This window comes from Myotis daubentonii, chromosome 8 (genome assembly GCF_963259705.1).
Source record: "Myotis daubentonii chromosome 8, mMyoDau2.1, whole genome shotgun sequence".
Lineage (NCBI taxonomy): Eukaryota > Metazoa > Chordata > Mammalia > Chiroptera > Vespertilionidae > Myotis > Myotis daubentonii.
This window is the reverse complement of record NC_081847.1, coordinates 75890438-75904609: the sequence shown is the minus strand read 5'-3', so window position 1 is coordinate 75904609 and position 14172 is coordinate 75890438. Positions and strand designations below refer to the sequence as shown.

Genomic DNA, 14172 nt, shown 5'->3' with positions numbered 1-14172 from the left:
GTCCTCTCCTGAACTCCCTCCCACCCGCAGCGCGAGGGGCCTTTCCCCAAATATTCTGGGGAATAACTGTCTCCATCTCACACAAGGGCGAGCGGATGTGTGAGATGGAGACAGTCATTCCCCAGAATATTCCTCCCAGGGAAGGTGGCATCTGCAGGTCAGCCACTGACTTGTGTGCGGTTCGAAAGGGTCTGGCCGAAGCCCAGAGTGATAGTTTAGAAAAACTGTGACTGGCTGTTAATGATTAAAGAAACTAATTGTGTATGTGTGTGTGGGAGGAGGGGAGGGGTGCAAGGTGAACGGGGTGGGGAAAGGAAATTAAATGGACAACAAAAGCCAGACAGAATACCATTTTATTCATTTATTAATTTTCTTCCATTTATTTATATAACAGATTTTATTTTTTTATTATTTTTTAAAGTATATTTTATTGATTTTTTACAGAGAGGAAGGGAGAGAGATAGAGAGCCAGAAACATCAATGAGAGAGAAACATCGATCAGCTGCCTCCTGCACGTCCCCCACTGGGGATGTGCCCGCAACCAAGGTACATGCCCTTGACCGGAATTGAACCTGGGACCCCTCAGTCCGCAGGCTGACGCTCTATCCACTGAGCCAAACCGGCTAGGGCTATATAACAGATTTTAGACAGGCTCAGGACTCGCAACCTCTGTGAGGTGGAGAAATTCTCTGAGACGCTGAGGGAAGCAGACTCCTCTCACAGACGCGCCCTTACGTGCACCGAAGTCGTGCACGCCATGTAGGGCTTCACCAGTTGCCTGAGACTCCAAGTTCCGTGGCTCTTTGTCTGCAGGGGCGGAGGAGGGAGGATATCCTAGAGGTATCTGACTTCTTGAAAGACTATTACCACATTATAATTACTTTCCCCCTCAAAAGCTAATTAAAGCGCCCACAAAGCATTGAAATTTACTGAGTTGGGCCGAGCCACAATGCATAGAAGAATCTGTTGCCAGAAGCGCATGAATGCCAGGTGAAGATTAGACAAACCTTATAAGAAAGATAAAAGGCATAGTTTTCACTTTGAACCTGAAAAATATCCATCCTGCACACAGAAGCAAGTGGCCAAAGCTAAATGTAACAAAAACAAGAGACAGGGGTCAGAACTAGAGTCAGAGGCAGCTGGAGCTGAGGGTGCAGGAGGGGGTTAGAAAGTGTGTAATGCATTTACCCTGTGGCATTTTTGTCCATTTATTCCATAATTCTGTCATATTTTCTTATTCTAAACCTAAATGCCGTCTTTATCATCATTTGACAGGGAAAGGCCGTGCACAGTACCCATGCCAGAGGCCACGGACCCGGTGTGACTGCAGGGGAGGCAGAGGTTAGTGCAGCCGCAAGGTGGGAAGGGAGGCCAGGGAAGCTGAGAGGTCTTTCTCTCGGCGGAGGAGCCGGGTTTCCAGCCTGAGGTTTCAGGGTCCTCGCCCTCCCAGGCACTGGCTGTGAGCGAGCACCTTCTCACAGAGGCCGGCTCCCTAGGATCTGCCGACTTGCTTTTCTCGACCATCAGTAACCCCTTGACTCGCCAGGGATTTTGCATGCCAATGTTCTGGATTAATAAATGTCAGTCCTTTACATCCCCATGTCCCGCGCCTTTGAACAGAAATTCCAAAGTTTACTATGTGTTGGACCTTACTCACCTGAATGGACTATTTTGTTTGGGGGCCCGAGGAGTGGCCATTCTCACTTTGGGAGGGGGTGCTGGTGGGCTCAGAGCAGTTCCAGGCACTGGCCTGCTTTCCCGTTTGCCGCCTCCTCACAGATCACAAAGGACAATGTGCATCTGCAGACCTGAGGCGGTTTAATGTGGCTGCTTTCTTCAAAATGAACATGTTACGTGCAGAAGCCATCTTTTCATACGATGCACAACGCTTTCTTTTTTTGTTTGTATTTTTAATTTAAGTGTTTTATTGTTGACACTATTGTAGATGTCCCCCATCCCCCCCACTTTGCCCACTTCCTTCCAGCCCCCACCCCCTTCCCGTAGCCCTCCCCACACTATTGTCTGTGTCCCTGGGCTATGCATATATGTTCCTTAGTGAATCCCTTCGCCGTCTTTATCCAGTCCCCCCGCAGTCCTCCCCTCTGACATTTGTCAGCCTGTTCCATGTATCCATGCCTCTGTTTGTTTTTTTGTTGTTGTTTTTTAAATTTCAGAGAGGAAGGCAGAGGGATAGAGAGATAGAAACATTGATGAGAGAGAAGCATCATTGATGGGCTGCCTTCTGCACGCCCCACACTGGGGATCCAGCCCGCACCCCGGGTATATGCCCTGACCAGGAATTGAACCGTGAGCTCTTGGTTCCTGGATTGATGCTCAACTACTGAGCTACACCGGCTGGGCTCTGATTCTGTTTTGTTTATCAGTTTATTTTGTTTATTAGATCACATAGAAGTGAGATCATGTGATATTTACCTTTCTCTGACTGGCTTATTTCGCTCAGCATAATACTCTCCAGTTCCCTCCATGTTATCTCGAAGGGTAAAAGATCCTTCTTTTTCACAGCTGCACGGTATTCCATTGTGTAAATGTACCACAGCTTTTTTATCCACTCGTCTACTGATGGGCACTTGGGCTGTTTCCAGATCTTAGCTTTTGTAAATAATGCTACTGTGAACATAGGGGTGACAACATTTTCTTAAATGACAGAAAAACATTACCTTTTCCTTCCTTTCTGCATTATCCATGTCCTTTTATTTATTTTTTTAATCTTTATTGTTGAAAGTATTACATATGTTCCCCTCCCCCCATTACCCCTTCTAGCCCGTGTCCTTTTATTTTCTAGGGGCATTCAAACATGGTCCATTGTGTGTACATCTCTAACACAATGCAGTTCTCCAGCCTACCCTTCTACCTGGTTGATATTGAAGCTGTAAAATATGCAGGCCCTGCATCCCGCACCATCTCCAGTTTTTATCAAAGCCCACCTGTGAGCTGAGCGCACTTTTGGCGACACCATACAAGACGACTGCTCCTCCACAGCTTCCTTGATATTTTACTTTTTCACTGAATTGCTAGCACAGGGAATATTTGCAAATTAGAGCTTTAGTATTCTGAGGATGATAGTCCTGGAGAGTGCTGTGTCAGTTACTAAGCGGTTGTCTCAGCGGCAAACCCATCCTGCGCTCTGTGATGCTGGGGCTGGGACGCTGCAAAGCTCCTTTTTGCTTTTCAAGCTGACACCCGTTAGGTTCCCCCAATAGGGGGCGCTAGATGGAACCAGCAAAAGAGCAGGAGGAAGGGACTTGCTCAGACCCCCGCCCCTGCTTGCTGTTCCTAGGGAAGTCACTCCAACCCTGGCTCCTCACGCTGGCGGTGACAGTGCCTCCCCTGGAGGCAGCTGGATCCTGTTTGTCATTTTCCCAACACTTGGAAAGCCAGTCACATCCTGCTCCTCTGAGCAACTCCAGCACCAGCTCCCCAGTGCCTCCTCCTGGAATTCTGAGCTCCAGGCCCCCTGGGCGTCCATCCACGCTCAGAGACCCCAGCACGGACTGGCCAGCGAGCCTCCTCAGGGCCTCAGGTCTGGATCCCCTCTTTCTCTGGGCAGCTCAGAAACACCAGCATCAGTGGAAACCCTCACCCTCTGTGTCTGAGGAGGCTAGCCTTCCCTTGCTGGAGAACGCTCTCATTAAATGTCCCATGAAATGAAATTCTCTAATAGCATATTATTTTCTGAATAATGTCTTGGGCCATAAGTTGAATCACTGAGGTAAGCATGATGGATAGAAAATAATCTTAGGCTTCCCTTGCTCAGGGGGAGCCCCCCATCTTGTCTGGCAGTGGAGTCCTTTGCTGTCCTCAGGTACCCCTGGCTCTAAAGTGACCCTGGATACAGTTGCGTGAATACGATGCAACCGTGAAAGGCCTCTTTCTCGGCGCGTTGGCACACACCTCGCAAACAGCTGGTGGGAAGTGTGGCACCTCTGAGAACTTGGAGAGGATTAGATTTCTTCTCGGGCACCAAAGGCTCTATTTTCTTTCTTCCTTTTTTGATGGGTGCCGGTAGCCTTAGAAGACGCAAGGGAGTCCACATGTTATTTTTTTTCTTGCTTCACAACTAGGGCCTGCGCTTCACTTAGGAGAACTGGCAAGCAGCCCTGCAAAGACCCACTTCTTCAGCCTTTTGTATACAACTGCCCGAGAGAAGGAGGACTTTGAAATGCATTTATTGAAAACTCCGCGCACAGTCCAACACTCCACGGTCTGGTGGTTCCTGTCATGACTTCTTTGGAAATGAGTAAGTCGACCTTCAGAAAATACGTAGTTCAGCCGGACGTATTTGTTCATTGAAATCTTTTGCCTTCGGCTGAGCAGCTCATTTTTCCCTGAGAACCTCTCCCTCCTCTGCAGCCTCTCTCTCCGGACACAGGGGGGCAGTGGGCAGTGGCTTTAGCAGTAAGAGTCTGAACCTGCTAAGAATTGGACGAGCTGTCCTTTCTGGTCTCTGATGTCCCTCGTGGATGCCATCCCTTGGTTAGGTTTGTTTTCACCAGGCTTGCTGCCGGCAGTTTATTTGGGAGGTGATTCCAGGAGAGGGGAGAGTGAGACAGGGGTGGGTGGGTGGGTGGGGGGATGGGGAGGATAGAAAACACGGGTGTGCGGCTCCCTTCTGCCAGGACCCAGGGAAGCAGGGGGATGCCTCACCGAGCTGTCTGTCTAAGACCTGAGCCTGCAGTGTCCCTCCGCCAGCTTCCGTTGCATTTAGTTGAAGGCTCTGCCCCGCTTTGGGCCACAGGTAGAGTGAGGGTATTGTGGGAACGAGAAAAGGTGCCACACAAGCTGGCAGGGCTGTCACAACTCACAGGGACTGTCTGTCCCCTGCAGCTGTGTGGGGTGGACACGGTCGCCAGATGCCGGGGTCCAACCCCAGCAGGTCCAGGGGTCCCCAAAGGTGTGGACGGAGTCGGCGAAGAAGGAATGACATGGAGACAGTGTTCAGTTGATCAGCAGCCTAGCCAGGATCTCTAGCCCGGATCTCCAGCCAAGTTCTGTGTCCATGTTCTCTTGCTAGGTTCTCCAGCCAGGTTCTGTAGCCATGTTCCCTCGCTAGGTTCTCCAGCCAGGTTCTGTCTGAGATCTCTAACCAGGTTCGGTTACCATTCTGTCTTCTTGGCTCTCTTCTTAAGTTCTGTCCTTTGCTGTCTTGTTACATCTGTATTTATACCAGTTGATTCAATCCTATCAATCTCTATTACAAAGGTTAGGGCGTTTCTTATCTCCATTCCAGGGAGTAAAGATTATGTAGCTTAAGCATGATTGTTCATAGTTAAAGTGATTAATTACCCGCCTGGCACTTAGTTGAGGGGTTTTATTCCCTCCCTAACTTCAGGGGAAAATCCCTACCTGGGGATTCAACCTTTCTCGGAGAGGTGACCTTGGTTAAAACACAGCGCCAAGAAGGTGAGCAAACATATTAAGAACCGTATGCCATATATGCCAGGTCCCTTGAAACAGCAAGGATGGACCGGCTCCCGGCAGCCAGAGGTGAGCAGTGGGCTTTGCAACCACCTCAATCAGAGCCCGAGCTCCATCATGAATTAGCATCACTTTCCTCATTGGATATTATTATTCTTATGGGGATAACAATAGTACTTTACCTCCTAGGGCAGGGGTGGGCAAACTTTTTGACTTGAGGGCCACAATGGGTTCTTAAACTGGACCGGAGGGCCGGAACAAAAGCATGGATGGAGTGTTTGTGTGAACTAATATAAATTCAAAGTAAACATCATTACATAAAAGGGTCCGGTCTTTTTTTTTTTTTTTTTTTTAGTTTTATTCATTTCAAACGGGCCGTAGTTTGCCCACGGCTGTCCTAGAGTGTTGGGCTCCATCAAGATTAGCTATTGTTGCCCGGCCAGCGTGGCTCAGTGGTTGAGTGTCGACCTATGGACTAGGACGTCACAGCGTGATTCCCAGTCAGGGCACATGCCTGGATTGCGGGCTCAATCCCCAGTGTGATTCTCTTGATATTTCTATCCCTCTCTCCCTCTCCCTTTCTCCCTGAAATCAATTATATATAAAATCAAAATTATTTTTTTTAAAAAGATTGCTATGGTTACCCAACAACAGTCTCCTGGTCCAAATTGAGTCCAGAGCCCCCTTTTCTCTTTCCAGGCGAACACAACTCCGTGTTTGTAGATTTCTCTCGGGGAAGGTGGAGCCCTGAGTGAGCTCACACTGGTGAAACATACCTCCTCTCTCCCGCTGCATGCGTCAGGGTCCTGCCACGTGGCTGCCCTCTGAGGACTCCTGTGTTGTCTTCCTTCTCATTTTTCATCCCTGTGCTTCTCCGCCTTCCTGCCCTGCTTGTCCTCGAGGTGCAGCGGGGCTGCGGAGCTCAAGCCCTCAGTGCGCCCTCCTGCAGCTGCTGGCTGCAGTCCTGAGCTGCTGGTGCCACACTGTACGCTCTTCAGAAATTTACTGCAGCCCGTTGTGCTTTCTTGAAAATGCTGACATAATGTTTCTCTGACAGAATCTGTAACATTCGAATCCTGGCAATGCTTAGATTAATGCTGACACTTTTGTTGACCCTCAAAATACAGATAAGCTGAAGTGGTTCAGCTAATGTCAGCATTCAGGGGCCTAAACTTTCTAAATTGACTGCAGCCACTCTCGAGCATCCTTACTGCTAGGAAAAGTGCCATATCTTCTGGCAAACAGGGGTGTTTTTCTTCTTCAGATAAGAGGTATATAAAAATTAAGCTACTTTTTTCTTTCTTTCTTTTTTTTTTTTTTAACCTTGGCTGCTCAGAGCTCTGAGACAAATTGTATGTTCCAGTGTGAGAATTATATTTCACTGTTGTTTCCTGTTCTATTCATCTCCTCTCCTGGATATTTAATTCCTGTTGTAATTATCCTAAAACATAGGTCTTTTTATTGTAAGGCGACTCTAATCCCTTTAGAAGCATTAAGTAGAAAATGATGCATGAATTATTAGAAGTGTCATCGCCCCCATGAAAATACACAGTCACTGTTGGTTGTTCTGTCTTCCTGAGTATAACACCTTTCTTTTCTTTTTTTAAAATATATTTTTATTTATTTCAGAGAAGAAGGGAGAGGGAGAGAGATAGAAACATCCATGATGAGAGAGAATCATCGGTGGGCTGCCTCCTGCTCACCCCATACTGGGGATGGAGCCCGCAACCCGGGCATGTGCTCTGACTGGGAATCAAACTGTGACCTCTTGGCTCATAGGTCAATGCTCAACCACTGAGCCACACCGGCCGGACCTGAATAGAACACCTTTCAAAGCCAGATTCCTAAAGCCTCTTCTATAAGACACTGGTAGTTCCCATTCTATTAATGGTTTAATAATTTCGAAGGCATGGGGTATTTCAGTTGGGCTGTGCTTGGTTGCAGGTGACTGAAAAGCCCATCTACTGCACAGGCTTGAACATTAAAGGAGACTCTGGGTTTTGTGACCCAAGTGTCTCATGAACTCTGGGGGTAATTTGACCGAGGTGCTGCCTCTGGTTCTATTTCTTAGTCTCTCCTCCTCGGCCCTCCTCTGTGCTGTATTTTTCTTGAGGCTGCTCCCCTCAGCAGGGGCGGGGACTGCCAGCTGCCTCCGATGAGCCTATCCCTGACCTAGATGCCACAGCAAGGGGACTGGGAGTACTCTGAATGCAGGTGCCTGCGACCTCACCCAACGTCCTCAGGGGCAGCACAGGAGGGTGGGAGGTGGAGTGGAAGATGGAGGGAGGTTTAGTGCTCCGTCTGACAAATGAAAAGGGAACAAGGGAAGGACTTTGACCTACCATGAGCAGAGCTACTGTGAAACTGGGGATGTGCATTTATGTGCGATGGACAATGCCAGATTGTGTCTGGTTGGGCCTGGTCAGTTCTATCAAAACACTCTTTTGTTGGCCTCCAGAAGAATTTGCTTTCGGTTGTCTCCAGAATGGGCAGGTGGGAAGCTTACTACAACAATATTTCTTTTTTTTAAATTTTTAAAAAATTGATTTTAGAGAGAAAGGGAGAGGGAGAGAGAGAGAGATAAATATTAAAGATGAGAATCATTGATCGATTGCTTCCTGCATGCCCCCTACTGGGGATTGAGCCCACAACCTGGGCATAGACCGGAATAGAACCCAGAACCCTTCAGTCCACATGCTGACACTCTATCCACTGAGCCAAACCAGCTAGGGCCCTACAACAACATTCCTTAATGTAACATGTCTCTACTGCAAGTTTGTAGTTGCGTGTGTTTTTTTAAACATATTTTTATTCATTTCAGAGAGGAAGGGAGAGTGAGAGAGAGAAACATCAATGATGAGAGAATCATCAATCAGCTACCTTCTGCTCACCCCACCCTGGGGATCCAGTCCAAAACCTGGGTATGTGCCCTGACTGGGAATTGAACTGTGACCTCCTGGTTCATAGGTTGATGCTCAACTACTCTGCCATACAGGCCAGGCGCAAGTTTGTAGTTTTATAGGGTCCATCAATCAATCAATAGCTGGTTTGAGATTTGAGTTTAGTGCATCAGAGGGGAGGTTGGTTCCACATGCCCAGGGAGCAGACTGGTGCTTGATTCAGTGTACCCACTAATTGCTTTCCTCCAGAAAGATCCTAAGGGTCTAAATACACTCCTGCAGAGAATGCTCATAAGGGGTTCTGGACACTTTTCCTCTTAATCAGCCAAGAAATAGTCTAATTCTTTTAAGAAAATATGCTTTTATTCTATTTTTATATTTTCCTCTATCTGGCTGACACTTATGTCTGAAGTAAGCAATTATTAGAAGGCTGTCAGAATTTATGGAAAAGAAGAAACCCCGTGAGTGCATGCGCACACACCCAGACACACAGATGACTTTCCTTACCTCAGCAGCTTTTCCCTGCTGGACTGGAGGTGGGACAATGGCCTCTGTCAATGCCTTTTCCCGAGGAGCACTGTGGCCTTGCGTTCCCCTGCAGAGCTATGGGCTTGGCCGTATGCCACGGCACAGACAGCATAGGGCTCGCAAGTAACATGACCCAGGTGGAAGAATGGGCATTTTGACTGGTGAGGATGGGCCATGCCCCAGGAGATAACCTTGCCATTTCTGAACCCAGATTCAGATGTCGTAAGAGACTGTCTGCTGCTGGGTGAGGCCAGGGCCCCTGCATCTCACTAGGGTTTGGAGCACAGTATGAACTTTATCGGCAGCTGTTCAGTAAAGGAGGGTATTCATGCATATGGATGCGGTGACAACTGTTTATGTTTCTGTGGCTTTGTCCTCAGCAAGGATAACCAGACCAAGGTGGCCTGAGGCACGCTAGCACAGGTGCTCCAGGTGTGATCATTTCGTAATTACTGTCCACTGCTTAACACCTCTCCCCACCTGTCTTCACTTCCACCTGAAAAGGCAGGAACAAGGACATCAAAGGCCATTTGTTGAATCCTGTATGTTTTTTTAATATGTATATTTTTTATTGATTTCAGAGAGGAAGGAAGAGGGAGAGAGAAACATCAATGATGAGAGAGAATCATGGATCTGCTGCCTTCTGCACGCCCCACCCTGGGGATCGAACCTGCAACCCAGGCATGTGCCCTGACCGGGAAATCGAACCATTACCTCCTGGTTCATAGGTCGGCGCTCAACCACTGAGCCATGCCAGCTGGGCAAATCCTGTATGTTTTTGGTGATGGCACAAGACAACTGAGTGACCGAGGACTGTTTCTTACCCCGAGAAACACTGTTGCATGCCCATGCCAATAAATGCAAGCCCCTCACCCCCCAAATGGAGCCAGTTGGTGGTGGTGTGTGCTTGTGCTTCTGTGAACTTAGCCACAGAGCTGCCAAGGACGACAAGGGGAGGGCTGGGAAGGGCAGGTGGGGGCTGGGGAACCAGACCAATGGGGGACTCTCCCTCAAAGGGAGTGGTCAACCATTCAAACTACAAATATCTGATATGCAGGATGGTCTTAGGCGACCCCTGTGAAAGGGTCGTTCGACCGCCAAAGGGGTCGCGACCCACAGGTTGAGAACCGCTGGTTCAAAGGGTGGTGGGTTGATTGGTTCCAAGGCTCTGGATTGATCTGGCTGGGACATGAACGGACTTGAGGTTGAAGCGGTGGTTCTTGGACCCCAGCGTGTTGATCAGGGCCCTGAGGCAGAAGCTCATCCTGTGAATGTTGTGAACACTGGGCTTTCTAGAAAGACCCTCCAGTAAGGAGATCTACCTGGAAGAGCAATTTCAAACCTACCACGGCCTGGTCTTTAGCAAAAGCCGGGAAGATGACTCAAAGGCTGTGGACTCCATCCACAGCTCAGCTGCCGGATGGAACTGGCTGGGCCCAGCATCCTGCAGAGTTGCTTTCACCTCACTGCAGTGTCGAGGCCAGGCCACCCGCTGAGGTTGATAAGGACAGTCACTGTGTGACACGGTCTTTGCTTCCCAGGCACCCTCGGGAGAAACGTGACCCACTTGAACAGGAAACTGGCACTTCTCATCACGAGACTTATTTTCATCTTAAAGACACTGTGAACCTGGTAATTGTCTTCGCTCAGTGTTGCAAGTTTCTTAAAGCCAGCTGTCAGCAGTGAACCTGTGTATAGGTTTTATAGTATGCATTTTTATATTTATGAGCTCCTCGCTCCATTTTACACCTCTATCCTTATCTCATTCTTTTTTCACCTCCTTTTTGTTTGTTACCTTGATGCATTCAATATATCCTTTACGTTGCCCCCCAGTGATATGCTAGAAACTTTGTTAAATATTCAGGAATTTTGTGTGTCCCTTGCTAGACAGTTGATAGCTTGAGACCAGCCACAGTGGGAGTATTTACACCATGAATATAGGCAGACACTACAAAATAAGTCTTTCTTAAAAAATTTTTTGCCTTCCAAAGAGCTAGTTTACCAGCAAACCACTGTTTAGTCCTTTCTGGAAAAGGTAGAGTCTTAATATGTAAGAGTATTATGAAATTATCTACCTTATTTAAGTGCTATATAATTTTAAATCTTAAGAGCAGTGGCACTGTTTTGGGTTGAAACATGTTTCAAGAGTAAATAAATTTATGAGGTTGGGTTTCATCGTTGGCAAGGGAAGAACAGGATTCATTCTAGAAGGTGCCTTCTAGGCAGCCTGGCTGTCGGCAGCTGTTCAGTAAAGGAGGGTATTCATGCATATGGATGCGGTGACAACTGTTTACGTTTCTGTTGATCACACTTTCAGTTGTGCTCGGCTGGAGCTAAGATTTGGTAAATCTAGCAGTAATAGAAGCAGGTTGATATCCCGTTCAACGTGGGATGGTTGCTAAGGGAGCAGTCAATGCAAATTAGAAGTAATAATAGCTCTGGTTTAAAAGGGCAAAGAATTAGGACTGGGAAGGGGAAATGACTCCCTGCAGAGGACAGGGGTTTTGCGGGGACAAATGTGATGCTTGCTCTTCCTTCTGCTTCTGCCCTGGACAGAGAGCCGAGAAGGAGTGGACGGAGCAGAGGACAGGGGAGCTGCAGTCAACCGCAGGCAGGGCCTGGCCACTCCGGCCTCTGCTGGCCGGAGAATAGGTTCAGATAGACACGATGCATGTTTGTGACCCAGAGTTGGCAGCCTTGCAATCATAAATGTTGGCAACAACAGGAAAGAGAAAAGAGAAAAAAAATCTCTGACAGTAAAACAGCAATTCCTAGGCCACAAACAGTGATGCGGAAGATGGCTGGAAAGTGCCCCGAACCTGAAGATCCCAAGGCATTGCAATGGGATGGCTCATTGACCATGGAAGAGCTCATGGTTATTGCATCTACTGCCTAAAAATAAAGTGCTAATAAGCCATTTAATTCTCACGACAGACCCAGAAACGGAAGCACAGATGGATGACGTCGCTGCCCAAGGTGCTCCGTGAAGGAGAGAAGGAGCCAGGATTTGTGGCTCTGCTCTCAACTGCTCAGGTCAGACAGAGGAAGGACTTGTGTGGATGGTGATGGTGTGGAATGCAGTCATCAGGCCCAGGGAACAGGTAAGTGAAGAGTCAAGACGTAAGTAGCGTGAGAACAGTAAGAGAGAGGCCATTGGCAGATTGAGGGGAGGGGACAAGACAGGGCCCAGTTCAGGAGACATACAGCCTCGAACCAGAGGGAGACAAAACCCAGCTAGAAAACCTAAACAATCTGCTATCTACTGGCCAAATAGCACCATATACTCAGGCCATTGCTGAGCCCCCACGTGGTTAACGGCAGCTGCATGTGTGGATTTGAGGGGCTGGGGGGTTAGTGAAAAGGCTGGCCAGGGCTGGCCCTCATCTTCCCGTTAGTAGTTCTGTGTTCAGAGAAAGCCCATGCCGGGTTAGGGCAGTTTCTTTAGGGGACCGTGCTAAGCTGTATGTTGGGAGTAGCGACCTGTAATCCAGGGGGTGGATTATCCTATAGGGCAGCGGGCTGGGACAGTCAGGAGCAAATCCCTAAGAGCACTGAGCTGAATCTTAAAGGAGAAAAGGGGAATGTCTGTGCCACTAGAACAGGATGAGTGCTGGAAACTTGGTTGGCTGAGCACAGCCTTGGTCCTTCCTCGTGAACTCCATCTACTTATTCCTGCAGATGGCAACTAATGATCACAGAGCACCAGCTGATCAAAACCTTGGTGGATTGATGGTCAAGTGCAGCAGGCCCTTGATTAACATTGTTCCATTCAATGCCATCATAATAATAAAAGCATAATATGCTAATTAGACCAGATGAAGCCACAGTGGCGGGGGGCTGAGCCCCTTGCATGAATTTCGTGCACTGGGCCTCTAGTTTTGTTATAATGTCGATGAGACGCCTTGGGGACTTCATTCTTGTTTATAACCATCAGCCTATGGTAAATTGTTTCATTATGGTCATTTAGCTTAAAGTCACAGAAGCTATTGGTGACATGAAGTGAGGACTTTGTATAATTCTTGATTAAACCATCACACAAACACGCCAGGGTCCAGACTTTGTTTTGTTGGAGGAGCTCTTGGCTGCTCCTTGGATGGAGCTCTGACTTCTGCTAAGTGACTTTGGTGTTTCCAGATCCAACAGCACTGAAGACGAACTCTGGCTTCTGTGGAGTGAGCTGGAGGGTGGCAGCATCCACTCCCAGCTTCCTCCCACGTGGCCCATGTCTTCACTGAACACTTTTCTCTCTCTGTTTTAAGAACAGCTTTATGAGATATCATTTCCACACCATAAAATTAATCTGTTTTAAGTGTATATGCAATTCAATATTTTTTGTATATTTAAAGAGTTGCATATATACAACAAATGTAATTTTAGAATATTTCCATCACCCCAAAAAGGAACCTCTTTGCCCATTTGTATTCAGACCCCATTCTTACCCCCAGACCCAGGCTACCACTAATCTTTGTGTCTGAACAGGTTTATGTGCTGGTGAAAGAGGGGATGTTTTGCAAACACAGCATTTGCCCTGCATCTGGGGTGGAGCAAACATGGACAAGTTGAGTATTTTTACATGAGCTGATGTTCAGTCCCATAAAATAATAAATTTTGTAACTTGACCTAGTTAATGTGCTAAAAGATACAATTAATTATCTATTGCTTATCATCTTTGAATATATTCTATGAAAGGTAAGAGTCCTTGGCTGACTCGAAGGTCCAGACTTTTGTATTGCTAGAGGATTGTAGAACAGCCCATGAAAAGTAGGATAAGTACCTATTTTTTTGTTTGTTTATCTTCTTTTGTTGTTGTTGTTATTAATCCTCACCCAAGGATATTTTTTCCATTGATTTTTAGAGAGAGTAGAAAGGAGGGAGGGAGAGGGAGAGAGAGAGAGAGAGAGAGAGAGAGAGAGAGAGAGAGAGAGAGAGAGAAACATCGATATGAGAGAGACACATCGACTGGGATCAGGCCTACAACTGAGGTACATGCCCTTGACCGGAATTGAACCCACAACCCTCAGGACAACACTTTATCCACTGAGCCAAACCGGCTAGGGCTGCATTATTTCTTATATGAATGCCCAGAGTTGGCTTTAGTATTATAATGCTACTTAAATACATAAAAGCTTATATGCAGCTATAAAGCCAAAACAAATTTCCAACTGAATATAATAAAATCTACAAAACCAATAAAATTCAAATTAGTGGCATCAATTTAATGCTGTGAATGATGCTATGGTGCTGACATTAAATTGCTGCTCACAAAGTAGAGATGATACACCACCACAGAGCTTGCCTCCCGCCTTCG

The 14172-nt window shown here is 47.3% G+C and overlaps 1 long non-coding RNA gene across 2 annotated transcripts; it reads left to right on the top strand.

Annotated features, from left to right (window-relative positions):
* The first annotated feature begins 555 nt into the window (after positions 1–555).
* On the top strand, positions 556–12643 carry LOC132239058 (uncharacterized). 2 transcript variants are annotated; one of them, XR_009453970.1, is made up of 4 exons: positions 556–1341; positions 4083–4258; positions 11799–11965; positions 12543–12643. It is a non-coding gene; the product is annotated as an uncharacterized LOC132239058 (long non-coding RNA). The 2 variants fall into 2 exon arrangements; XR_009453969.1 differs by having other exon boundaries at positions 11799–12632.
* The last annotated feature ends 1529 nt before the right edge of the window (positions 12644–14172 follow it).